A 25191-nucleotide genomic window follows, 5' to 3' on the forward strand; every position below is an offset into this window, starting at 1 on the left:
CCTTTGTTCCCTGAGTCCTCAGATGAAAATGGCTACAAGCTGATGCTCTGGAGAAGAGAATCCAATTCAGTGGCCACACCAACTAATACAGGGCATCCACTTTGCTCTTCAAAGAGAATCAGAAGTGCAATAGTCAGAACATGGCGCATAGGAAGATCCTGAAAAGTCCAGGCCTGTGCCAGCTGCCTGCCTTCGTGGTCCTAAGTGCAACCCCTTAAAGTATCCGAAGAAATTGACTCCTGAGGGGCAGAAATCTAGCAAGGAGGGATGTGACCACACGTGTGTGTGCGTTTGCATGCAAGCACGTGCACAGACACACACATTCTTACAAATGAAACTGCAATCACTGGTGATGTGTGGGTGTATGTGTGAGAGTTAGGGGGTTGTGCATGTGACTATGTGAAGCTCGGGATCACAAATGGAAGGAGAGCTGTATCTGAGGAAAAAAAAGAAAAAAATAAAAAACAGAAAAAGCCACCAGCCCTGTACCCTCCGCACCAAGAGATCCTTAGCTTGTTGCACTCTCATTGGCCTCTTCAGCCTTTCCTATTTTCAGTGAAACTCTCCTTTGTTTCTCCCACCCCAGGTTGGCCCCAGACCACTAAATACACACCACCTGAAGATACAGCAAAACCCAGAAGTGGTGACCACAGCAACATGAGTACACACACTGCAGACCGTCAGCAGCAGGAGGGCCATGTGATTGCAGAGGGCAGCCTGACAAGCCCATGTGATTCCCTCCACATTAAGTGGAAAACACTGTCTCCACTGAGAAAGAGGTGAAGAGGTGGGAGGAGTGAAAAGTGAAATTAACTTGAGCCAAGATTACGCCCATGGGTTCTGTGGAGGCCAGGCCGGAAGGAAAGTCAAGAGGAGGGGCAGGAACTGCATCCAGCGTGTGGTTGTGTGTGGTTGTGGTTCTGGGAGGATGGAGCTTTTGAGAAGTGTGTCTCTGGTACACCCTATGCAGGAAAACCTCAGCACGACTTACAGGTGTATAAGCATGTGTGTGGGTTTGCGCGCAGCATGCCAAAAGCATATTTATAAATTGGGTTAAAGGTTGGTTAGGACCACAGATTCTGGTTAAAATACCAGCTTTAGAGTATATGACCACTTAGAGCTTCAGTGTCCTCATCTATGAGGTGTAGATAACAGTAAGTAACTATCATAGGGTTGCTTTGATGACATAATCCATGATAAAGCACGGGACATAGGGCCTGGCATGTAGTAAGTGCTCAATAAATACTAATTTGGTTTATTATTATTTGATGTTCCCCATGATCTCAGGTCTAAAATGACATAGCAAAAATAGGGTAGGTAGATACATAACATTATTATTTGCAAGAAAGCCATAGTTCATATTACCCAGTTAAACAGGGAATGGCTAACTTCTCAACCACACACTGAATATCAAGATAGGATGATAATTCTAACTGGATAATCTCAGTATTAGTCTAACATATATTTAAAAGTATCCCATAGTGTCATTGTAAAGCAAGGACTTTGATATTAGACTATGGGAGTATTCTATTTTTGCCACTTGCTGGTAATTAGGCTGGCTTAGCCTAATGCCCTGCACATATTAACACCTCAATAGCTGTTTTTAAAAATTACAGCTCTGTGGAGTTTTAGATGTGCTTAATATTGACAATTCTGTTCTTGGTCTAATAGCTTTTTTTTTCAATCATCCTTATAGCTGATTGTCAGCATATCAAAACAAAAAGATTTATTCCATATCAACTGCCCACTGCTAGACAGTAAGTCATCAATGGACTTTCACAGGTTTATATGAAACATATGGATATATTAATTCTTCAACCCACATTGAGATGAACTGTCACGTCCCTTTTAAACTCCATCACAGGCAGCAAGTATTAACCTGCAATTATTACCGTGTATAACGTGCTTTACAATTGGCAAGAACGTCAACAGTCCCTGGTTCATTCAGCAGCCCTGGTATCATTCACAAACTGCAGTTCTCTTTTTTTTTCCTCAGGCCTGGAGGGAATTGAGAAGCAGAAAATAATCTCAGGCAGATCCAGCCGCCCTGACACTTGCAGTGCAGCTGGCAGGTGCCGGAGCTTCAGACACGTGGCCCACAGGTGCAACAAACCCACCTTGCTTGGGCTCTGCAACCATAGAGTCCCGCCCCGGCCAATGAAGCCATCCCTGGGGGTCTCTGAAAATTCTCCAGGCTATCTGCAAACTGGTCTCTCAGAATGTGTGGCCAGCTACACTTTAGAATACATGAACACGCAATTTACTTGGTGATTCACATTATACATACATGTATACACACAGGTATACATGGATATACAAATACACAATATATCCATACATACATGTGCATGCATATACACACATATGCATATATATACATACGCATACACACATACACATACAATGTGTATATCCATGCATAGCTACCCTTCCCAGTCACCTTGGGTGACACATTTTGCTGGGGATCTTTGTGGGAGAAGGAGGGGCATTTTCTGCTGCTCAAATAGCTTTTGGAACCAAAACATTTGCAAACCACTTGTTTAGGGGGCCAGACCTGAACTCAAGGTGCAAGACCTGAACTCAGAGGTTCGCACAACAGGTGACCAACCAAAGTTTGCGGTCCTAATTATTTCTACTCTCTTTTCCCTTTCCCTAGAGGCCCTAGGACAGTTTCCTCTGCACCTATGGTCCTCTAGGCCCTGCTGAGTAGGGCACTACTAGAGAGAAAAGCACCTGGCTCCTGGCCTCAAAAATTCCCAATGGTGAATGAGCAGTGTGGCACTTTGTAAAGCTTTATGGAATTAGGATAAATGCTTCTGGCTATTGGAAAACCTTATTTCACATGTGCACACATGTGTGCGTGTGCATGTGTGAGTGTGTGTGTGTGTATGTGTGTGTGTGATCTGTGTGGGCTTGTGCCATGCTGCCATAAAACACAAATTTATCTTCATAATAGGGTCAATTACATTCTCCCATTTCCCCACAAGTGAGGCAACAAAAACAAATTTTGAGCTTCTACCTGCAGGAGAATGCCAGGATCTCTGTGTTGAAAAAGGGAGCCTTGGTTTACCCTCCCCCTGCCTTGCACAGACATATGTTGCACAGACGAACACCTGGAAGGTGCTTCTCAATTCTTTGAGGTTGCTGCCTCTCACATGCAGCTGTCAAATCACACCCCATCAACATGACACAGCAAATAACACTACGACACGCAACCAGCAACTTTTGAAAGTATACTCTCCCCACACCCAGCCCCGTCTGCCTTCTCCAGCGTGGGTTGCTGTCTTCAAACTAACCATCCTGAAACTGCTTAAAAGAGCCTGACAGGTAATTTATTCTGTGGCAGAGGATAGCAATTTCATTGTCCAGAGGCAAGAGATCCAACTATATCAGAAAATCCGTACTCTCAAGGAACACAGGTTTAATATGATAACGATTCTAAGGGTGTGTGTTCATAATTCTTCCTGTTCTTTCCTCCCCTTCCCTAAAGCTGCTAGTGAATGCTTTTGCAGTTTTTTTTAAGGGCCCTCCAAAGAACTGACATAAAATAAATCAAATATTTTACCACGAAAGGTGATTATCAAACACTTATTTGTGAAAAGAGTCAACCAGAAGGGGTCAAGGCCTAGCTGCTGTTATGGGATTTTTGCCCACAAGTAAAATGTTTTTAAAAATTGCATCTGACTCTCTTGGCAGAAACCCTGCTGGGGTCTATAAGGTTTCACTTGGGCACCTGGTAGAGAAGGGGATGAAGAGCAAAAAAGGTTGGTGAACAGGACAACATCCGCTTCTAGAAGCAAAGTCAAGGCCGCTATGCACTTATTTTTCCAAAATAATATGATAGTTATTTTCACATTTTATTTGCTAAAATCCATGCAAGGTAAGTATTATTATTTCCATTTTACATATGAAAAAACCAAGGCTTAGGATATTGAAGACTCAGCTTCCTCAAATATAATATAGGAACAGTAGACCCTGGGTCCCTCCCAATGGTAAATCACAACTTTGCATGGTGAGCTCCCATCAGAAATAGAGCTAGAACTGAAGTCTCCTAACTCTTAGTCTCTGCCTGCTAGCTCCCACCCCATGTGACTGCATCAGACCTGCATTGCAACAAAAGGTAAATTCGATGGGTAGGTGATTTTTAAACTCGCCTTTGTCAACGAACTTGTCATGAGATCTTGGACAAGATGCTTCCCTTTTTAGTATTTTGGAAGATTGACCAGTAAGGGGAGGCTGATAGCTCCTCAGATCATGGTGAGTTCTTTCTGGGTGGCAGTGTCCAGCACAGTGCCTGGAGTACAATATATCCTCCATAAATGCTCACTGCATTGAATTGAGAATAACACAAAATTCTCTTAACCCCCACTGATGTTCCCTAGCTAGGAGCACGTTGTGCTCCGAAGCACAGGACATTGCCCACAGATCCCAAGGCTATAGGACTTAGCATTTCCATGTGCTCATTGCACTAAGCTCAGTGTTTTTAGGTAGTAATGAATGGAATTCTTTTTTAAACCCTGCATTTGGAGTCTATTTCATGCCTTTTTACATTTCACATTATATTTATATTTTTAAAAATCATTACCTATTTTACATTACACATTTTAAAAACCTATTCAGTCAAATAATAATCCTATTCCTTGGCTGCCAGTCAGGGAAATGAAGGCCTCACAAAGAGTGATTTGCCCAAGGCCAGCAAAGACTGAATATCAGAGAAGGATGATCCCAAAGGTAGACTCAGCTTAATGAGGCCAGAGGTCTGTTGGGGCTTCACTTTGGAGAAGTCCTTCAGGGTAAGGAGTGCCAACTGCTTTGTGAAGTGGCATGCCACCAATGCTCGGTCAAAATCACATGCAAGAGTGACACTCCTGACCTCAAGTCACCAGTCGATCAGAGTCAGGGGCAAGACAAGGGCACAGATCTTCTGAGGCTGGAGAACCACGTGCTCACCCTATCTGGGAGGAGCCCCAAGCCCTTAATGATCACACGTGGCCTTCAGGGACACCCAGGCACTCTAGAGACAAAAAGAGAGGACAGATCCAGATCTGAAAGAGCAGAGAATGAGTTGTCAGTCAGGGACAAAGAGTGGGAGATTAAGGGAACATACTAAGTGTCACTAGCCTGGATTCTTGTGTCAGGGCCACAGAGGTCCCTGATGCCAAAAGCTGGGATAAGCCTGTGGGTTGCATATAAGTTGCGTATGAAGTTACTGCTTGATGCCAGCAAGCACTGAAACAAGAAAGAGAAGCTTGTAAAGATGGAAATGAGGCATCTCCCAACCCCCATCCCACTTTCAGAAGTTTTAACAGATGTCCTTTCCACTCCCTTTTTTCTTGGGAATGCCTCAAGATTCTTACTTTTCTTGAACGGGCAACTTTCCCCACCACCTACGTGTTCTTTCTAGATTCCAATCTGCTGCTTCTCCATGGGGTTCTTTCTGTTCTTTTTCTTTTTTCTTTTGCTGACCTTTGTCCTCCCAAATGTTATCACTCAGAGAAGTCCCCCTCCGCAAACTTCCCCACTTAAGCGTGCTCTGTGCCCAGGCCCTGGGCTAAGCACGAGATGTGGAACACTGACCAAGACAAAAAACAGTCCCAGGCCAACCTGAGCTCACAGTGTCAGGCATTAAGCAAGTAACCAAGCTGCCCGCATCAGCAATACCTTCTGGCCCCTGATTTTTCTGTCTCTGCGATTTACCTTGCCCTGATCTAGCAGACTTAAAGGGATCAGTTGTTGGGGCTGGCACGGCCTGAGAGGTCAAACCCCGGGACACAGTGCCCAAGGCTGGCTGGCGTTTGATGGGATGGCACCAGTAGGGTCCTATTGGTTGCTGACAAATAGAGTCGGCTCTGCTTACCCAGCCCGTGCTGCACCAGCTTCCATCTGAACACCCCTCCTGCTGGTTTTATCACGAAGGAGACCAACCAACCGAAGCCTGAGATCATGGTACAGCCATGCAGATAGTCAGACCTCTCCATGCTTTTCCCACTCCTGGTGTCTTCAGGGGCCTAGCTCCCTCAGATTCTCTTGGGGAACAAGAAGCTTTGCCCAACTGAGGGATGTTCCTTTGCTGATGTTCGGAGGCTTTCCTTCCTTTTTGTGGCCATGTTCCTACAGCCAAGGCAAATCCAATCAGCAGTACCATCCTTGTTGCACCCCGTCCTCTTTGGGGGAACTTTCCCGGCTTCTGGGCTGTTCTCCATCTGGTTCCAAAATCCCAAGCCTTCAGAGAGAGCAGTCGCACTGCCTGAAGTTTAAATCAACTAGGCAATTTGCTTTCTAGAACTCAAGTCTGCTGATACTCTGTACAGTCTTTCTTTCCTCAGTGCAAACGAGAAACTGATGGTTTCATGACTGTGATCTCTCTGCCCTCTCCTCCCAGATGTTTCTAGAGTCAATTCCAGCTGCCACCGGGCCTGTTGTCCATTTCCTGGCACGTGCTCAGTCAATACAAATAAAGACGATGAGCCGACACTGCGTGTGGTCGTGACCATGTTCCCCTGGATTGCCCTGGACTTGGTCTTCCTTTAGACACTTCCCTCTTCATTAACCTCACGTCTGCATCCTTTCTTTATTACACAGAAGTGAAAATATTGCTATTGAAGGATTCAGCAGAGAAAATTTCCAAAGACCAACATGTGGCATCTCCAGGGTTCCCCTTCATTTTCTAAATTGGTACTTCACTCAAAACATTTCTGGCATAACTTCTTTTCAAAAAATGTGTGCTTCCATTCCAAGCAACATAATAGTAGACCAATCCCATCAGTCAGCAGAGGAGGGCCATGGATTCCTTTGGCTCCCCTGCTGCCATTCAGTGCTAAAATACTGTCCAACAAAGCCACATCCACCTCAGTGAACTGGGTGGGATCCCCCTGCCTTTGTTCTTTCTCCGCAAATGCCTGGCTTACAAACTGAGCCTGATTGAAAACCTGCAGACCAACTTAAGAACATTGTCTTGCTGAATTTCAGCCTTGATTAACACCCTTTTCTAGAATCTGAAAGTCTTTTGTCTTGAAACTCTAGTCCACACTTACTCCTGTCCTTCAAATTTGGAAATTAAACCAGATACTCACCTTCTCATCATTTTAATGATGCCCTTTGGCTCAGGTGTTGTTGTCAGAAAGTAACTCTTCTCTTTCTTTTTTTGAGAAGAAGTCTCTCTCTTGTCTCCCAGGCTGGAGCGCAATGGCGCCCTCTTGTCTCACTGCAACCACCTCCTCATGGGTTCAAGCGATTCTCCTCCCTCAGCCTCCCGAGTAGCTGGGATGACAGGCATGTGCCACCATGCCCAGCTAATTTTTTTACTCTTAGTAGAGATGGGGTTTCACCACAATGGCCAGGCTGATCTCGAACTCTTGACCTCCCAAAGTGCTGGGATTACAGATGTGAGTCACCGTGCCTGGCTGAATGTAACTACTTTATTGACAAAGAGGACCCAGTTCTGTCCTTTGAGTATCTTGAATGGCAGGTGTCACCTAATGAACATGTAAAGGGACCTAAGTTCCAGTAACCCCAGGCAGCCTGGTGCACATCTGTGTTAAGGTGTGTGTGTTGGTGTGGGAGGGTGTGTGGGGTTTGTGTGAAGCTGTGCCAACCTGTGGGTGTGCAACCATGCACCCTCTCCACTTTCCCCACACCTGAGTGGTCTGCTGGTCACCGTCAGTAGACCATGCATGCAAAATCATTTTTCTGGACGTGCAGGAGAAACTGAAAACCAGCACTGTCAGGTGTGTTAAAACCCTTAAGATTGGTTCTCGGCCGGGCGCGGTGGCTCACTCCTGTAATCCCAACACTTTGGGAGGCCAAGGCGGGCGGATCATGAGGTCAGGAGATCCAGACCATGGTGAAACCCTGTCTCTACTTAAAAAATACAAAAAAATTAGCCGGGCGCAGTGGCAGGCACCCTGTAGTCCCAGCTACTTAGGAGGCTGAGGCAGGAGAATGGTGTGAACCTGGGAGGCGGAGCTTGCAGTGAGCCGAGATTGCACCACTGCACTCCAGCCTGGGTGACAGAGCAAGACTCCATCTCAAAAAAAAAAAAAAAAAAAAAGATTTGTTCTCATGAACTTCCTGGCTTAGCCAACCACATCCACCCTTCCATGTGTAGGTTAATATTCCCAATCTGCCACCTGCTCCTCCTTCTATGTGATTTCTCGAGCAGATGCAAAGAGACTTGTCTGGAGCAACTCACACCCCACACCATCTTGATTTTTGTCTCTGGGGTCTTCAAAGCCCTCTCCTTGCCACAGCCGAGTGAGTGCCCCTGCCTTGGCATCCACTCATCTGACCATCATCAGTGCCCCTGTGGGTCTTCCCCCTGAAAGCATCTCACACAACACATCTAGTTGCCTACTGCCATGGGGTACAGTAGATAAGAGACTTGTCTCCATGGTGTGAACCAGAATTTATTGCATCTGAGCAAATCATGGTCATGGCTATGTAGCTCTGACATTCACTTCTAGATAGATAATGGCATTTTTCACGCCAAAATTCTTTGAAAGCAAATATATGATCTGACTTCATTCCACAACCAGACCAGTTGAAACACCTCACTTCCCTGTACAGAAAAATAAAAGTGAGAAATACAAAAAAGCAGTCCTAGAAATGCCACTGACCCCGCCCTGTGGATGGAAGGCAGGGTGGGATGGGACCGAAGGGTGCCAGGAAGCTCTTCTCTCTGGGGGCTCTGCTCAGCCCTCACTGTGTCCCCCCTCAGGGATTCCAGCTCCTCACACAGCCTCTCAGGCTCACGTGATAAGGTGGGAAAATGAAGGTCAAAGTTAAAGAGCAAAAACTCCCGAGACCTTGATGAAGGAGGTTGTTTGCTGTACCCTGAAAGTTGAGCTGATGTCTCCCTGGTAGGCTTAGGTCAGCTCTGCTCCAAGTTAACACAAGCCCAGGAGCCCCGATGGAGGAAGAGAAGGCCCAAGGTGGGGCAAGACCAAGACAGCCAGGTGTGGTCTTGAGCACAAGAGGTAGACTGACCCCCAACCTCCCTGAGCTACACGTGGATAACAGTGCAAACCCTTTACCGTTGTTGATGGTTAAACGAGAAACTGCATGTAGCGTGCTTAGACCAGAGGCTGCACTTCATCCCCATTAGTAAAGGTTAGGTAATATTAATAACAACATACGAACAACAACAAATACCCCATTATACTTCTTTTTGTCACCTCACAGCCCAACAAACTAGGCACAGGCACTGTCACCATCCCATTATGCAAGAGGAAGTCCAGCCCGTGTGCCATTAACTATCTGCCCCAAGTCTCACTGCTAAAAGAGGAATTGAAAGGGGAATTTGAAAAGGGTGGAACTCATGGATTCCACTGGAGGAGCCCAGAGAAGAAACCTGGTAAAGGTTTTCAAATGGCCCAGCTGCCCAGACAATGCATGAAATCTGAACTCTGACTCTATCTCTCTTAGCCTTTGAACTGCCTCCTCGAAGAGAAGTGAAACTTAACTTTATAAACCAGACACTAAGATGCATCTTTTAAACAAGAACATAGAGTAGCTCTTCCCCTATATCAAGCATCAACTATCCAGGTAACTATGTTACCTCATTGTATCCTCACAAAAACCCCACCCTATCCGAATTCCCAAGGGTTCCATTTTACAGAGGAGGAAATAGAGAGTCAACAAGCTAAGGTAATGAGTCTGAGGCCATACAACTAGTAAGCGGTAGATCTGGGATTCCAGCCTAGAGCTAGCTGGTCTTTGGCACCATTCCCCTTTGCAGCAGGCCTGCAGCAGACACACACACCTTTGAATTCCTCGACAGGCCTGTGCCTGGACCTTCCATCCTCCCTTCCTCTCCCCACCCGCCCACATCCATAATGCGCATTTTCATTAGGCATCTTTGCCCAGTGATCTGCTGATTTGTTATATTAGAATTGCAAACAAATGCTCTCATTTCATCCTCCTATCCCCTCTCTTGCCCTCCTGACATCTGAAATTCAGCATTGATTTTTCTGGCCCCGCTCCACTGCCTAACTGACATTTCCGGTTGATTTCCCCTTAGAGGCTTGCAGTTGGCTCACCAGGCTCCCACTAGAGCCCAGAATGGAAGAGCGCATCACCTGGATAAGCAGAATTGGACCTCATCCCCTACTTCCTGCTCTCAGTGCTCTCACTGTGTCAGAACTCAGTGCCCTCTAGACTCTGTCCCCATTAACCGATTGATGGATATGCATACCTCAGTCCTTCAAGATTCTCAATGGGAAGGGAAGGAGGGGAAAACTGTGGGAAATGTCCTGGGAGGTGGGACCAGGTGAATTTTGATCTCCTAAGTACTGATGTTTTCAGCCATAGCTGGGGTAATTGGACCTCTTGTGGAGGAGAAAGGGGATTATGAGGAAGACCAAATGGACTGAGAGATAGAGGTGGGAAGGGGACTGGGATACCATGTTACAAACAGAGGATCTCTCATCTCTTAATCCATCAGAAGACTCATAGAATGATCACTTATCTAAAACGGGACTTAATAATCCCCAGAGGTCATCTAAGTCAGTCTTCTGTCCACACCACACAGCACATCTTAGGAAGGTGAGCATCTCTCCTAAGTTTAAGAACTCAGGCTGGGTGCAGTGGCTCATGCTTGTAATGCCAACACTTTGGGAGGCCGAGGTGGGCAGATCACTTGAGTACAGAAGTTTAAGACCAGCCTGGACAACATGGTGAAGCCCACCTCTACTTAAAAAAAAAAAGATTAAAAAAATTTTTTTTTAAATTAGCCAGGTGTGGTGGCGTGTGCCTGTGGTCCCAGCTACTTAGGAGGCTGAGGTAGGAGGATTGCTTAAACCCAGGAGACAGAGGTTGCAGTGAGCCAAGATGATGGCGCTGCACTCCAGCCTGGACAACAGATGGAGATCTTGTCTTAAAAAACAACAACAACAGAAAACACCTCAAACAAAAAAAACATATAGCATCTCTCACACCTTCTAGCTTGTCTCTGATAAGTACATTGGACTACTAGGTTCCGAACAGAGCTACGTTTTCCTCCCAGGACTTCCCATTCCCAGTGGGTACTGACCAGTGGGTGTCCAAGTTGGTTTTTTATGGAAGCTTCCATTTTCTCAATAAGGAATAGGCCCAGTGTCCTGTGAAGTGGTGAGTGGTGACCAGCTCCACAAGGAGAAGACAACTCACAGAGGTACACTAGAGTGGCCATTGCCAGCTCACAATAGCTGGTTGTTACATTTTTAGGAAGTTTGTGATCCAGTTGTTAAACTATTGGTAGTTTGCGAACACCAGGGTAGAAGTATTTACACCATAGAAATTAGCATCTGCTATAAATTAGGGCTCCTTTTTTTCTGCAGAGCCAAGAGTTTCATGAAGAGGGTGCCCAGTCATGTGGTCAACATAGAAAGAGGGAGAGGCATAGAAAGGGTGGGGTGAGGAGGACGAGGTGGAGGCAAGTCAGGGAAACCACATTCTTTAGTATCCTCGGAAAAGCAAACTCTAAACAATCACCTTTCCTTCCTTCCTAACTAGGAAACATCTTATTCCCTCTGCAGCTATATGTTATTTCTTCTCTAAGGAAAGCAGTTATTGTTTCATGTTCTCAGACCTAAAGTGGAGAAAACTAGAGACAGAACTTTGGATCCTATCATTTCTCAGAAGCCATGAGTCAGAGAAGGAAGAACCAACAAAGGGCTCTGAACTATAGACTGAATTCTATATGCACATTTATACACAGCCCAGTTCTAGTTGTCTCTAGAGATTTCTTATGTAGAAATATCTATACAAGACAACAGCTAACTGTAGAGCTCATCAAAATCAGGGATTGTACCTTTCATTTCTTATATAACCATGGTTGTACCTGGTAAGATATTAATGTTACAACAGGTAATGAATAAAATTTTGGTTTATTAATTGAATCACTTTGAATTGAATTGGATTGGTGGCAAACTACTGGTTTATGATCAGATGTCAAGACTTTTCAAATCCCTTTTCTAAGAGGTAAAAATTAGCTGGTTGGCTGGCTGGCTAGACCAATAGACACTGATTAGGCATACACATGACTTTATAAGTTATCTTGAGCTCACACCCCTGGCTCTACTCATTCCTGTATTGTCCAGTTGGATGGCTTTGCTTCTTTCTCCACAGTTCTCCTGGCCTCTTACTCAGATCCATGTGCTTTGGGCTTTTGGTTCTTAGCAAGCTGGTAACTTGGCCCCTGACTACATTCAACTGTGCACCTTGAACAACCCAAATTAAAACAATCCAAAGCCTAGTCAGGTCAAGACAATGAAGCTGGTGCCACCATGTCCACATTCAGAAGTGGACTCAGAAGGCAGGAGGAACCATGTTCTCCAAACCCCCAACTCAATCAGTGTTTCCCACTGCAGATGATCCATTTCAGGGAAACCATGCCCAAAGAGATGAACGGACAGATCCTGGTCACATGGCACCAGCTCTACTCCCATAAAGGGGTGAGGAGGCAGAGGTACCTTATTTGGAAACCTGTCCTTTTCTGCATCCTCTGTCACACATGACTGCCACTGTCACACATGACTGCCACCATTGGTCATGCTTCTCTCTTTCCTGACAGCTTCATCCAGAACCAGAGGCAAAGCACCTTCAGTGCCCTGTACAAAAGCCCAGGTTTGCTGGGCTGGGGCACTGCCTCAACAGAGAGGCCCATCCTCCCCAACCTAGTGGCAGAAGTCCAGACTACTTCCACCCTAATTTGGCAATGGGTGTTTGCCTTGGGGGAACCAAGACCTCTCTGAGAATCTTCTCAAATATTTTGGAAAATGCTCACGCATCCATTGTTTTACAGACAAACTTACAGAGCTCAGCGGCTGTGACAGTCCCCCTGGGGGCCCTGGGCTAATGGCCTCTGATGAAATGCCTCTCCCAGTCACACTGTCCATTTCCTTCCTGGACACCAGCTCCTGTTTTTCATTTCTCGAGTCCCCTCTGTCCTCCAGGAAGGAAGATGACTGCTCTACGGGACACCTCCACATACAGGTGAGCACACTGATATCCACAGAGGCCATGCAACTTGCTCAGGCTCGCACAGAAGTTACTAGGAGAGATGGGATTGGGATGTAGGTCCAGGAGGCTGTGGCTCTTTCTAGAATTTAATGCAGCCACATAGTGCTGTGTTTGTGGATCTCAGAAGCAACCACATCAAAACCCTGGCCTCTACTCTTCCTCAGCTATGAAGGAGGTATGAAACCTCATACATGAAGTTTCAAAATGGGAGGGAGTGCTGCTCCAAGGAAGCAGGTAGGTCTTTGCTCAGAGGTAGGCGGGACACGTGATTAGCTCTGTGTGTACTGGAGTGATGTCTTGAGAACCAATACTGTAAATGCCTCTGACACACCGTTTCCACTGTTAATGAGAAAGCTCTAAGAACCATTAATCTCATTACTGTTCTATCAGCAGCCAGTGATCATGTTCATTTCACTCCTCCTCTCCAACTCCTTGGTCACTCAGCTACTGAGAAGGGTGGACTGGGAAGGCTGGAAAGGCCAGGACCCTGCCCTCAACTAAAGTCAAGGGTGGCATCACTCCAGAATTCTTGGAGCAGAGGAACCTGCTCAGCCTGCTATAGGAACAATGGCCAGGGAGGCAGCTGTGTCCCCAGGACTCCTAGCCCCCTTAGTGGGCCTCTTCAGCCCTCTTTCTCTCTGAGATTCTGGAGTATTTCTGTATGTCCATGAGGGAGCACTCTGTCCCACTATGGCCTGGAGCTCCCTGAGCAAGTCGGAGGCCCAGGAGGCCCACATGGATGAGTCAGTCCCTAGTCCTCTTGTTTTATGGCTCAAGGTCCTCTGCAGGGGTGGAATCTTTGACCCAAGGCTAAGGAGCCCAGAAAGATGATTCAAGCCAGAGAATAATTCCAGGTCACCCTCTCTTCTGTAGCCACACCTTCAAGGTGTAGATTATACAAACCCAGAAGTCCTAGTTACTCACTAACCCCCAGCCACTTTTGTGAAAATGGCACTTGACTGCTATGCCTTATGGAAGACCGTGTCTAAGGAAGGAGCGTGAGGCCAGGTGTGGTAAGTCTAGACCACGAGGGACTCAGGGCCCACCCTTCACAGCTGAGGCCTCATCCACGCTGGTCCAGAAGTCTTCCCATCATAAGCATCTCATCTTAAGGAGCGGCTGGGTTATATTCCAGTCCTTCTGGCTGATGTCTGCACCCTGGGCCTCCTCTTTGCTGCATCCTTGCCCTGAGGCTTCTTGAGGTTATCACGGGAAAAGGGTTAGAGGCAGCAGTGGCTGCTGACTTCACATCAGTATCCCCTTCACCACCAAGAGCCAATGTGCTGAGCAGCTTAGGGGGTATTTGAGGAAGCACGTCCACAAGGGCAGATGGGCCTGGTACTCGGGAAGTTGGGAAAATACAGTTAGACAGAAGCCTGGTCCCAAATCAAAATTTCAGTAAGGGCTTGCCTGCACTGATGTCCAGCAAGGAAAGGCTATTTCCTTTGTGAGGTCTCCTGTACTCTGTTGTCAGCCCTGCCTGATGGGCCCAGTGGGTAAAGGGCAGTGAGCTGAGCTGTCATTGAAATATCCCTGCATGTAGAGAGTCTTTCTAGAAGGAAGCAAGAACTTGGTCCACGGACTCCCATGAGACTCCAAAAAGAGAAGGCAGTGCCGGCCCCTGGAAGAGACCAAGCTCACACTCCTAAGCTACCCCAGTGGCCCAGGAGTGATTGGCACAGGGATGGGATGGGGCTGTGTGGGAAGGGCAAGTTCATTGGTAGGCAGGGCCCTCCTGGCCCTGACAGCCAACGATTCCCATCTTTCTTCAATCAATAAAACTTCTGCTCCCTTCAGGCTGTCTGGAAGTTCTTCCCAAAAGGAGGCTCAAAGTATCAGACACCAAAATATTACATCACACTCCCTGCCCACTTCCTTCCCCAAGAGTCCTCTCTTATTCCAAAAAGGGATGCTGGAAGGACACACAAGAGTTTCTTGCCCTTTTCTTTTGGTTTTATTTTTGTCTCAAGTCTGGCTTAGCCATGGGAGTCAGAGTAGAGAAAGAAGATGTTTTCCTCCCCTGCTTTGGCCAGGAGGATAATTCCAAAGGAAATCAAAAACCTTTATCGGTCATCATCTCCCCCAGCAAGGCATCCCAGCACCATGCATTTAATAGAAAGAGAAATCGTTCCAGCATGGAGAGATGGAAGAGACAGGAATAAAAGGCCAGGCTTCTGCCTCCCACATTAGCGTCCCACCCATCAGGAAGCATGCCAAGTCACTTCAGACCCAGGGAGCCTGTGGCATGCCCATCTCTACCAAGTACATGTTAGCAGGGCTCAGAAGGCCAGGAAAAGAAGAAGTAATATGTCCAACACAAGGAAAGCGATGGTGGCCATGACATCTTGGGAAATCCAAAAAAACATGGCACACAGTGTTTCTAGTCTCGCATCTCTCCCTGCAAGGCTCATTAGTGAGCCCTCACACACTGCAAGATATGGTCTGAAAGGTGTCAGGGTCCAGCTCCCAGCTCCCTGGGGGCCTGATACTCTACCCTCTCACTTCTGTGGGGAGAGATGCAAAGAAAGGCAATATGGCCATCTCTTCATGAGCAACTCTCTTCCAACCCAAGCTCTCTGATCTTCAAAGGGGAGAGATGGGGTTGGACATGAGCATCAGTGCAAGGGCTCAGAGAAATGTATCAGCTGCAAGACACCTCCCAAGATGGTCAGAAATGCAGGTCCTAATTACATCCCTCCATTGGCTATGACCTTGGGTCACCACACACCAATTATTTACTCTGGCAAAGTGATTAGGGAATTGGGACCAGGGAATGGATATGTGTTGGGGTAGAGGCGGGAACCTGGGGGTTCAGAAGATGAGGATGGCAGTGGCAAAGATGCTCCTTCTGCATCTGCCTCCTCCTAATTGGGGTCACTGCAGGCAACAGTTAGGGAGCCACGCACCACGTTCTAGTTTTTGGTCATGGGGAATTATGTAGAGGCCCCAAAATGACAAGAGAAGTGGAGGAAAAGGAGGAGAGAAGGATAAGGGGCCAAAAAAACAGTTGCCCATGAACAAATGCAAATCCTATGTCAATTAGGGAGAGGATGGAAGCAGGTCAACAAACCTGCCCTTCTCCCAAGAAGAGAGAGAAGTCAGATCAGGCAGGTGGGAGAGCAGCAAAGACGGGCAAGTCTGGAGAGAAAGGTGACACAGACCCCACACAGGGACTCAGACTGCAGGGCCATGGTTCTCCAATTATGACCCTAGGACTAGCTACAGCTGCATCACTCAGCCCTTGTGAGAAATACCCCTTTTTGGATCCCACCCTAGCTCTATTGACTCAGAAACTTTAGAGGTGTGTTTTAACAAGCTCCCCAGGTGATCCCGATTAACCTTCAGGTCTGAGAACAGTCCCCAGAAGGAAAAGGAATTCCAGTTTCCCATTGCATCCTTTGCCCACAGTGAGGGTTTTTGTTTTTTTTTTTCTTCCAGACAGTCTCAGTGTCACCAGGCTGGAGAGCAGTGGCGCGATCTCAGCTCACTGCAACCTCCAACTCCCTGGTTCAAGCAATTATCCTGCCTCAGCCTCCCGAGTAGCTGGGATTACAGGCACGTGCCACCATGCCCAGCTAATTTTTGTATTTTTAGTAGAGATGGGGTTTCACCATGTTGGCCAGGAAGGTCTCTATCTCCTGACTTTGTGACCTGCTCACCTTGGCCTCCCAAAGTGCTGGGATTATAGGCGTGAGCCACCGCGCCCAGCCAGTGAGTGGTTTTAAACTCCAAATTCCCCTTCAAGACCTCATATCACTTTCAGTGACTATAATAATCATTTCTCTCCAGAGATGTAGTCTTTGACCCACCGTCAGCAGAAAGGACATCAGAGTGTGGTTTATTTTGAAAGAGCAGAATGAGGTTTGCACCACGTGCTGAGCACACCCTTGTCCCTGCTCTCTGGTGTGGGCAACAGCCTAGCAGCCCACTGGGTTTAGTGTGTCTGTCATCACCACACTTTCCTGTGCAGGAATGGCAGCAGCAACAATGCTGTCAATGAAAGTAAAGGAAGCAAGTAAGCTTTGAGCACCCATGTTGGGCACTGTCCTGAGCATTTGATATGCCTTCTTTCATCCAATCTTCACAACAGCCCCATCGTATAGACAAAACATGTTCAGAGGGGTGAAGCCATTTCATCAAGGCCACGTGACTCTTAAGCCTCATCTCAAAGTTCTTGTTCCTGCTTCTGCATTGCCTTCTTAAGAACAACAACAACAAACCTCTCCATTTTCTTTGCAGTTAATTTGCAAACCACAAAGCCAAAAGCTGACTTATCACCCTTGCAAGAAAAGGGGCTTGGGTTCTGTGAGGGGCATTTCTTGGCTTTAACAAGAAGCTGCCTGGGAAATGGCCCTACAAAAGGAGGCCAAGTAGAGTAGGGCATAGAAAGGACGTTGTTCTGAGCTGAAGTGCGCCCCCCCAACCATGTCACTGCCTTTCCACAAATTCATATGTTGAAGTCCCAACCCCCAGTACCTCTGAATGTGACTGTATTTGGAGATAGGGTCTTTAAAGAGGTCATTCAGTTAAAATGAGATCACTAGGGTGGACCTTAATGCAAACTGACTGGTGTCCTTATAAGAAGAGGAAATTTGGACACCAGTAGGTACAGAGGAAAGGCCATGTGAAGACACAAGGAGAAGACAGCCAAAGAGAGAAGCCTGAGGAGAAACCAGCCCTGCCTATACCTTGATCTTGGGCATCCAGCCACCAGGAGAGCGAAGGAATAAATGTGGGAGCCACCCAGTCTGTGGTACTGTGCTATGGCAGCCTTAGCAAACTCATCCAGATCTCTTCCTGTCCTACGGTGGGCTGTCCACCTTCCCACAGCTCCTTCAGCATCCTCGATGGGGCCAATGCTGGCCAAGAGAAGCAGGTTCTGTGTATCCCTGCACTGGGTGGCGGCCTGAGGCTGTAGAAGTACCACCCTGACTAAGGAGGTGGGGAGACGTCTGGGAAACAGGCAGCCCCGGCTGTCAGCCTGCAGCCTCGCCTGGACGCTGTTTGCACTCACACACACTGGCAGGTATCTGTGGTCATCACGGTGGCTGTTCCGGTGTTTGCCTCCCTCCTGGCAGGTGCCTGAAAATAAAGCATGAAGCCCAGACAGCCCAAGGATGGAAAACCATGGAGCTGAGACAAAACACGTATTTGCAGAGAACAGGTTCAACTTCAGGGGTGGGGAGGGGCGCCTGGCTCTCAGGATGGTGCAGAGGGAATGACAGAGAGGAAGGTATCAGGTGTGCAGCAAAGCAGAACATGAGAAGGAGGAGAGGGCCAGGCCACATTCAAGTGTGCCCAAGTATATGACACACACACACACACATGCAGAGTGAGGGCCGCTCGAATTGACACTTGGAGACATGCCAAACCCCAATGCACTCACTCACACATATGCCTGCATGCAGACCCTGGGTGACACACACAAGCACAGTCTTCCTGTCTGTTGGGAGCCCGCGCAGTATGTTTGCTGAGTGAAAATGCTCCTTGGAGAATCCTCCGTTTGCATTCTCCACACACACCCTTTCTTTCTGGGCTTCGAAATTGTGCATCAAGCATGCAGCTGTGAAAAGAATGATACAAGCAGAGAAGCCTGCCAGGATGCTCCATGTGGCCTAGCGGAGGGGCGGGGGAGTGGGGCCCAGATGGTCCTCAGCCAGTCTGAGGGTGTGGGTGCCTGGCTCCCAGTGACCTGACTTACAGTCTCAGTCCCTCTCCTCCCCTGCCCAGACCTGACCATCAACACCTCTGCCCACCTCCGGAGGCCTGGGAGGAAGATGTGGGGCATGCAAAGTTGTCAGGAGAATGCAGGTGAGGCCAGCCTTCTGCAGCTCACAGGATGGACGAGAGAAGGTGCCCCTCCCTTGTCTCTGGCCCTGATGGGCCTGACAGGGCGCCGGTGGGAGGGCAGGAGGGAGACAAAACCATTTATATGTATTTCTGGTGGACATGTTTGGGGGTCCCTCTTCGCATCTCCTCTGTTCTTTTTTTTTTTTTTTGGAGATGGAGTCTCACTCTGTCACCCAGGTTGGAGTGCAGTGGTGGCACAATCTCAGCTCACTGCAATTTCCATCTCCCAGGTCAAGCGATTCTCCTGCCTCAGCCTCCCGAGTAGCTGGGACTACAGGTGCCCACCACTATGCCTGGCTAATTTTTTATATTTTAGTAGAGACGGGGGTTTCACTGTGTTGCCCAGGCTGGTCTCGAACTTCTGAGCTCAGGCAATCCACCTGCCTTGGCCTCCCAAACTGCTAGGATTACAGGTGTGAGCCACTGCACCCGGCCTCTGTTCTCTTTTTATAAGGCCAAGAGCGTGCTCTGAACTTCCATCTCAACCAATTTCCTAGAAGAGGCTGGAGGTACAGAACTAAGCCAAAACAACCAGAGGGACTAATCAACCGGGTCTGGACAGTGATGGGATTAAAGTCAGTGACAAATTTTATTATGGAGCTCTAACCATGCCCAGATAAGTGTGTGACGAGAAGATAACGACTCAGCTGCGAACCGGCAGCCACTGGGGAGCCCTTAACAGACTGAGCCCAGGATGGGCCAGGAAGAGAAGAGGGCAGTGGAGGGGAGGGGAGGGGAGGAGGGCTGGGGAGGAGTTGACGAATCAATCAGAAAGGCTGAGGGCAGGGCTCCCTCTCCATTCATGCCCAAAGACCACCCTCAGCCCAGCCCACCTGGGAGACCTTGGATGGAACTGGTTCCTACATCCCCATAGAGATAACCGACACCATCTGATTTGTCTCACATTCCCCAGTTTCCATTTACACTTTAATGGTTCTGTATTTTTTTTAACCTCATCATTACTTTCAGATCTAAACTCATTCTGCCAACACTGAACCCTGTCTCCCATGTCACACAGACATAAGGTATTTGGAGCTTTTTCTCTGGTACCTAAGTGAGTACCTGTATTCTTTTTAACTTTCTATTTTAAAACAATTTTAGATTTATAGCACAATTGCAAAGTTAACCCAAAGATTCCTGTTTATCCCGCACCCAGCTTCCCCTTGTGTTAACATGTTATGTGTAACCATGGTACAATTATTGAAACAAAATTAACATTGTACTGTTAACCAAACTGTAGCCTTATATTTGGAATTCATCAGTTTTTCCACTAATGTCCTTTTGCTGTTCCAGGATCCAATCCAAGATCCCACACTGCACTGATATTTTTCTTCCTATTCATTTCAGATTATTCATTACTGCTGAAAGTAAATGACAATTTGATGAAACACATCTTAAGTCATCTATCCTTTAAGCACATGTCCCCCATTGCATCCATCAACCTTCCCTCACAATGTAATAAGAATCACAGAGAGGAGCTAAACAACTGGGCAGCTTGTGGTGCCATTTATGATGTTTCATGAAGGTAGGTTCTGAGGATGACATGGTGAAAATGGAGAGAAAATACCTCCCTGTGTGGTTGGCCAGATAATAGTCCTCAAAGACACCCATGTCCTAATCCCTTATACATTACCTTCTAGAGCAAGAGACTTTGCATATGTGATTGAGTTGAGGACCTTGAGATGGAGGAGATTACCCTAAATTATCTGGTAGGTCCTAAATGCAATTGCAAGTATTCTTTTAAGAGGGACACTTACAGAGGATAGAGGGAGACTTTACTACACTGAGAGGGAGGCAGTGTGAAGACAGAGGAAAGAGATTTAAAGATGCTGTGCCATTGGCCTTGAAGATGCAAAAGGAGCCATGAGCCAAGGAATGCAGCCCCAGAGGCTGGAAAAGGCAAGGCAATGAATTCTCCTCTGGAGGCTCCAGCAGGAACGTGGCCTTGTGCGCACCTTGGTTTCAGGCCAGTGAATCCTATTTTGGACTTCTGACCCCCAGAGCTGTAAGAGAATACATTTGTGTAGTTTGAAGCCACCAAATTTGGGGTAATTTGTTACAGCAGCCATAGGAAACCAACACATCGTGTCATTTAGAATAGTGGGCACTCGAGACATACTCATTGGGCGAATATACCCAGGTGTATCTCCTTCCAGAACCCACTACACCATGCAGTCTGAAAATGACAAGGTACCCCCTTCCTGCTATTTTCTGGTGAGGATATTAACCAGCCTACCAGAACCAGAAAGTTCTTTAGAAATATCTAGTATATGCTTGGCAGGGTCTACCAAAGCAGTACACATGCCATGACCTAGCAATTTCACCCCTAGGTATATTTCCAGCAGAAATGTGAATATATATGGTCACCAGAAGACCTGCATGAGAGTATCAAGGGCAGCACTGTTCATAGAAGGCAAAAACTGAAAGTTATTCAAATGTTCATCAACAATAACATGGAAAAGTCAATGTTGGTGTACCCACACAACGGAATGTTACACAGCAATAAGAATGAACAAACTACAGCTGCATAGAGTGAGCTGGGTCTCTCTCACAAACTTAAGTAGAGCAAAAGAAAGGAGACACAAGAGAGTATGGACTGCAGGATTCCAGGCACATCAAGCAGAAAGCAGGCAAAGCACATCTGCGCCATGAGAGGTCAGTACGGTGGCTGTCCCTGGTGGGAGGGAACAGAAGGGGACTTCTGGGGCATGGGAATGTTCTACTTATTGGTTTCAGTACAGGCAACATGGAGGAGTTTAGCATGTGAAAACTCACCAAGGTGTACACTTAGGACATACGCACATTCCTGCCTGAATATGACAGTGCAATAAAAAGTTACCCAAGAAACCCCAGTTTGGAAACAGTCCCTCTGCCAAGCCCATCCACTCCCAAGCTGTGTGCAGTGGAGAACTGGGCGAAATGACTAACGGGACAAGCACTGCAAATGAGGTTTGCCTATTACCATAATTACATCTCTGGGAATGTGCAAAGCCCTCATTTTCCCTTCATGTCTATAATATTGTGGGGACACAGGATGCAATTACAGCCTGAAATATGCAGCTTAGGAAGTATAAATACACACATCTACGTAGGCCTAGGTAAACCGTGTGCCTTTACAGAGCACGACCGAACCAGAGCCCGCGCTCTTCCTCCTGCCACCCAGCTGTGGAGCATTTGGACCCTTTGGGCCGCTGTCTGATCTAAGACGGCAGCTCTGAGGATCAATTCCCCTGAGCAGACAGTTTTCTGAACCAGAACCCCTAATTTAAAAATTGCCTGAAGAAGCAGAAAGTAAGAACTGGAGGAACAGTAATAGTTATCACTGCTAATTTTAACACCAACAAGATCTTACATTCGGGGAAACGATCTCCCACCCCTTTTCTTATTTGAAATATAGCCTTCTTGATCATAATCTGTCATTCAAGAGGAGCTGGATGCAAGTGGATTGGCAGTAGGAGAGGAACCCCAGGGAAAGACCAAAGAGCAATGAGCAGGCTACAGTCAATTTGATTTTGTGGATTCTTCCAGGGCCAGCACTTGAGGAGGTTAGAGATGCCAGAAGGGGTCCAGGTCTCGGGTTTGTGTGTGGTTTATTTCCCTCGGGCATTTTCAATTCATATTCCTGCTCCCCCAGATATTCAGGCCCATGGGCAGCATTTCAGCAAATCTGGGCTTGTTTCAACACCAGCCCAAGCAGGCACAGACCAGAAGGGAAATCTGTTGGTGGCGGGGGTGCTGGGGGCAGACAGCCTGATCTGAAGTGGGGAGGCTCCCTCGATCCTAATATACAATATCCCAAAACAAAGTGAAAAGTTTAAATTACCTTCTGGTTTCCATGATCTAAATCACACCTCCCTTCCAGAAGTGTAGATAATTGGAGTTGACTAAATTGTGAAAATATCTGATTTTTTTAATTCATTGTGTACAAAAGAGTGCCCCCACTCCGCCCCTTCTCTTCCCCATGCCCCTCCTATAATTAACCTATACATCAGCATATAATACCAGTACCCAATGCAGTCACGATGGCAACCGATAGCAAGAATACTTATGGCTGTGTACAATTCAGATACAACTGTTTAAATTCCATTTGGCTGAGTACTGTGGCTCACTCCGGTAATCCCAGCACTTTGGGAGGCCGAGTTGAGGGGATCGCTTGAGCCCTGGAGTTTGAGACCAGCCTAGGCAATATGAGACCCTGTCTCTGCCAAAATTTTTTAAAAACTTAGGCAGGCACAGTGGTACACACCTGGAGTCCCAGCTACTTTGGGAGGCTGAGGTGGGAGGATCCCTTGAGCCCGGGAGGTCGAGGCTGCAGTGAACCATGATGATGCCACTGCACTCCAGCCTGGGTGACAGACTGAGACACTGTCTCAAAAAAACCTCAAATCGTAATTTCTCTAAATATTTTCAAAAATAGCTGCATGGAAAAAATTAGCTGTGTGCCCACCCTTCTCTCCTGTGGCTCTGTGGGGTCCACTTCTCAAGTGACAGCTTCATAGGCTTCCCAGAGGTTCAGGTGGCAAAGAACCCTGGGTGATGTTTTGCCAGCTGGAAACCAAATCACGTCAGGACAACTGGAGATCAGGCCGCCAGCTGAGAAGTGTGGGACTGGAAAAGTCAAACCTAGCAGGCGATATTTAAATTCAAAATTGAGTATATGTGGTCACAGCCTCTCTAAGCCTCAGTTTCTCCCTGTCTTTCCTTTACTAAGAATGAATCCTACCCTCTGCTAATCTCACACATCACCCACCACAAGGATGATTTTGGTTTTTCAGTAAAACAAAAGCAGAGGGGGGATGGGAGCAGATCCTAAACGTTTCAGAATGGTGTTCACACTATTCTCTCTTAGACTCATGGTACCTCTCCACACAGCCTCTCTTTGTAAGGCTGAATAAACAGAAGCAAGCAACCAAGTAAGCAGAAAGATATTGCAGCCCCAAAAAGTAAAAAATAAAAAAGATGAGGATGATCACAAGAAATATTTTCCTATGAGATAGATTTACCAAAAGGAAAAAAGAAAGAAAACGTCTGGGAAACATCGTTTTTCAGTAAGATTCAAGAGGACTTTTGTCTGAAAAAAATCAAAGTAAACAGCAACTAAAGCAGGGGTCAGCAAACTTTTCCATTAAAAGGCTAGGCAAGAAATATGCATGGCTTTGAGGCCACATGGTCTCTGTACAACAAAGCTTCCCTAAGCAGAAACAATATGTAAATGAGGGAGTGGGACTGAATCTGGCCTCTTCCTCTGATTCAGAGGGAAGGAGCTGCCCTCAGGTAGGGTTGCATGAATGGCTGAAGTTAAAACCTCACTATAAGAAGCAGGAAGTATAATGCAAAAAAGAAAGTGACAGACGCACTTGAAAAGCTTTCTCAGAAATCAGATGACAGTGAGGAAAACAAAATAAGATCTGGACCACAAAACCAGACACCCCAATATGTACATACAAGGAGCCTTCCAAAGAGAAAACAGCACAGAGCAGACATCTTGATGAGAATGATAATAATAATAGTGATAATAAAAGCCTTTCCTGCATTGAAAACTGGAGGCTACAGATTGAAAGAACATATTTAAATCCAAGGGAAAAGAATTAAGTCAACGCACATCCATATCCTGATAAATGTTTCTGATGTGTGGAGAAAATTCTATAAACCTTCAGACAAAGTAAATGAAGAGATTACCTACAAAGGAATCAAAATCCAACAGGCCTCAGGCTCCCCTCCTGTATTCATTGCTCTGAGACAATGGAGTCATTTCAACAACTTTGAGGGAAAGAAAAATACTCAGTCAAGTCTCCATTTACATTTAAGGTTGATATAATAACAGTCTCAGGTATCCAAGGGCTTAAATATTATTCCCTTCATGGGGGAAAAACAAAGTCTTAATGGCAAATGCCGATCTACTAGGAGACAAATCAAAATTAAGAAACCACAGGTGGAAAATTTACAATGTTACAGATCTATGAGCAATGAAAAGCTATTAAAGTTGTCCAAATACTTAGTATAATTTCAATTATAACATAGTAGAAACGTCAAAAACTGTTTGAAAGGGATGAATCCATGTTGAAATTATCATAATGTAAAAATAATACAGGTCTTAAAACCTAGATCATATTAATAAAAATTGGAAGTAGGGGGAGGAGAAGGACTAAAATCATACTGTTTAATTCTTAACTTCGATGCTTTAGGGAATGTGGGTTTAAATATGCTTTCGAAAACTTAAGGGTAACCACTATTAAGTTAAAATAGGATGAATACTTCCAAATCACCAGAAGGGAGGAAAGCAGAGAAAATCCAACCCACATAGCATAATTAACAAGTGATAAAAAGGAAATAGGAAGTAAA

The 25191-nt window shown here is 46.5% G+C and overlaps 1 protein-coding gene and 2 long non-coding RNA genes across 5 annotated transcripts in view; 1 reads left to right on the forward strand and 2 right to left on the reverse strand.

Moving 5' to 3' along the window:
- Nucleotides 1–3669, forward strand: part of LOC107975952 (uncharacterized) — a 5415-nt gene extending 1746 nt beyond the window's left edge. The window contains exons 2-3 of the long non-coding RNA XR_001719513.4: nucleotides 587–779; nucleotides 1997–3669. This is a non-coding gene — a long non-coding RNA (uncharacterized LOC107975952). The remainder of the gene's footprint in view (nucleotides 1–586; nucleotides 780–1996) is intronic.
- Nucleotides 1–22783, reverse strand: part of LOC129135442 (uncharacterized) — a 51390-nt gene extending 28607 nt beyond the window's left edge. For both annotated transcript variants that reach the window (XR_010158995.1, XR_008536266.2), the window contains exon 1: nucleotides 11030–22783. This is a non-coding gene — a long non-coding RNA (uncharacterized LOC129135442). The remainder of the gene's footprint in view (nucleotides 1–11029) is intronic.
- PLXNA4 (plexin A4) overlaps nucleotides 1–25191 on the reverse strand; it is a 451572-nt gene that overhangs the window by 313204 nt on the left and 113177 nt on the right. The gene's annotated exons all lie outside the window — the stretch shown is intronic.

The sequence above is a fragment of the Pan troglodytes genome, chromosome 6 (genome assembly GCF_028858775.2).
Source record: "Pan troglodytes isolate AG18354 chromosome 6, NHGRI_mPanTro3-v2.0_pri, whole genome shotgun sequence".
NCBI classification, from domain to species: Eukaryota; Metazoa; Chordata; class Mammalia; order Primates; family Hominidae; genus Pan; species Pan troglodytes.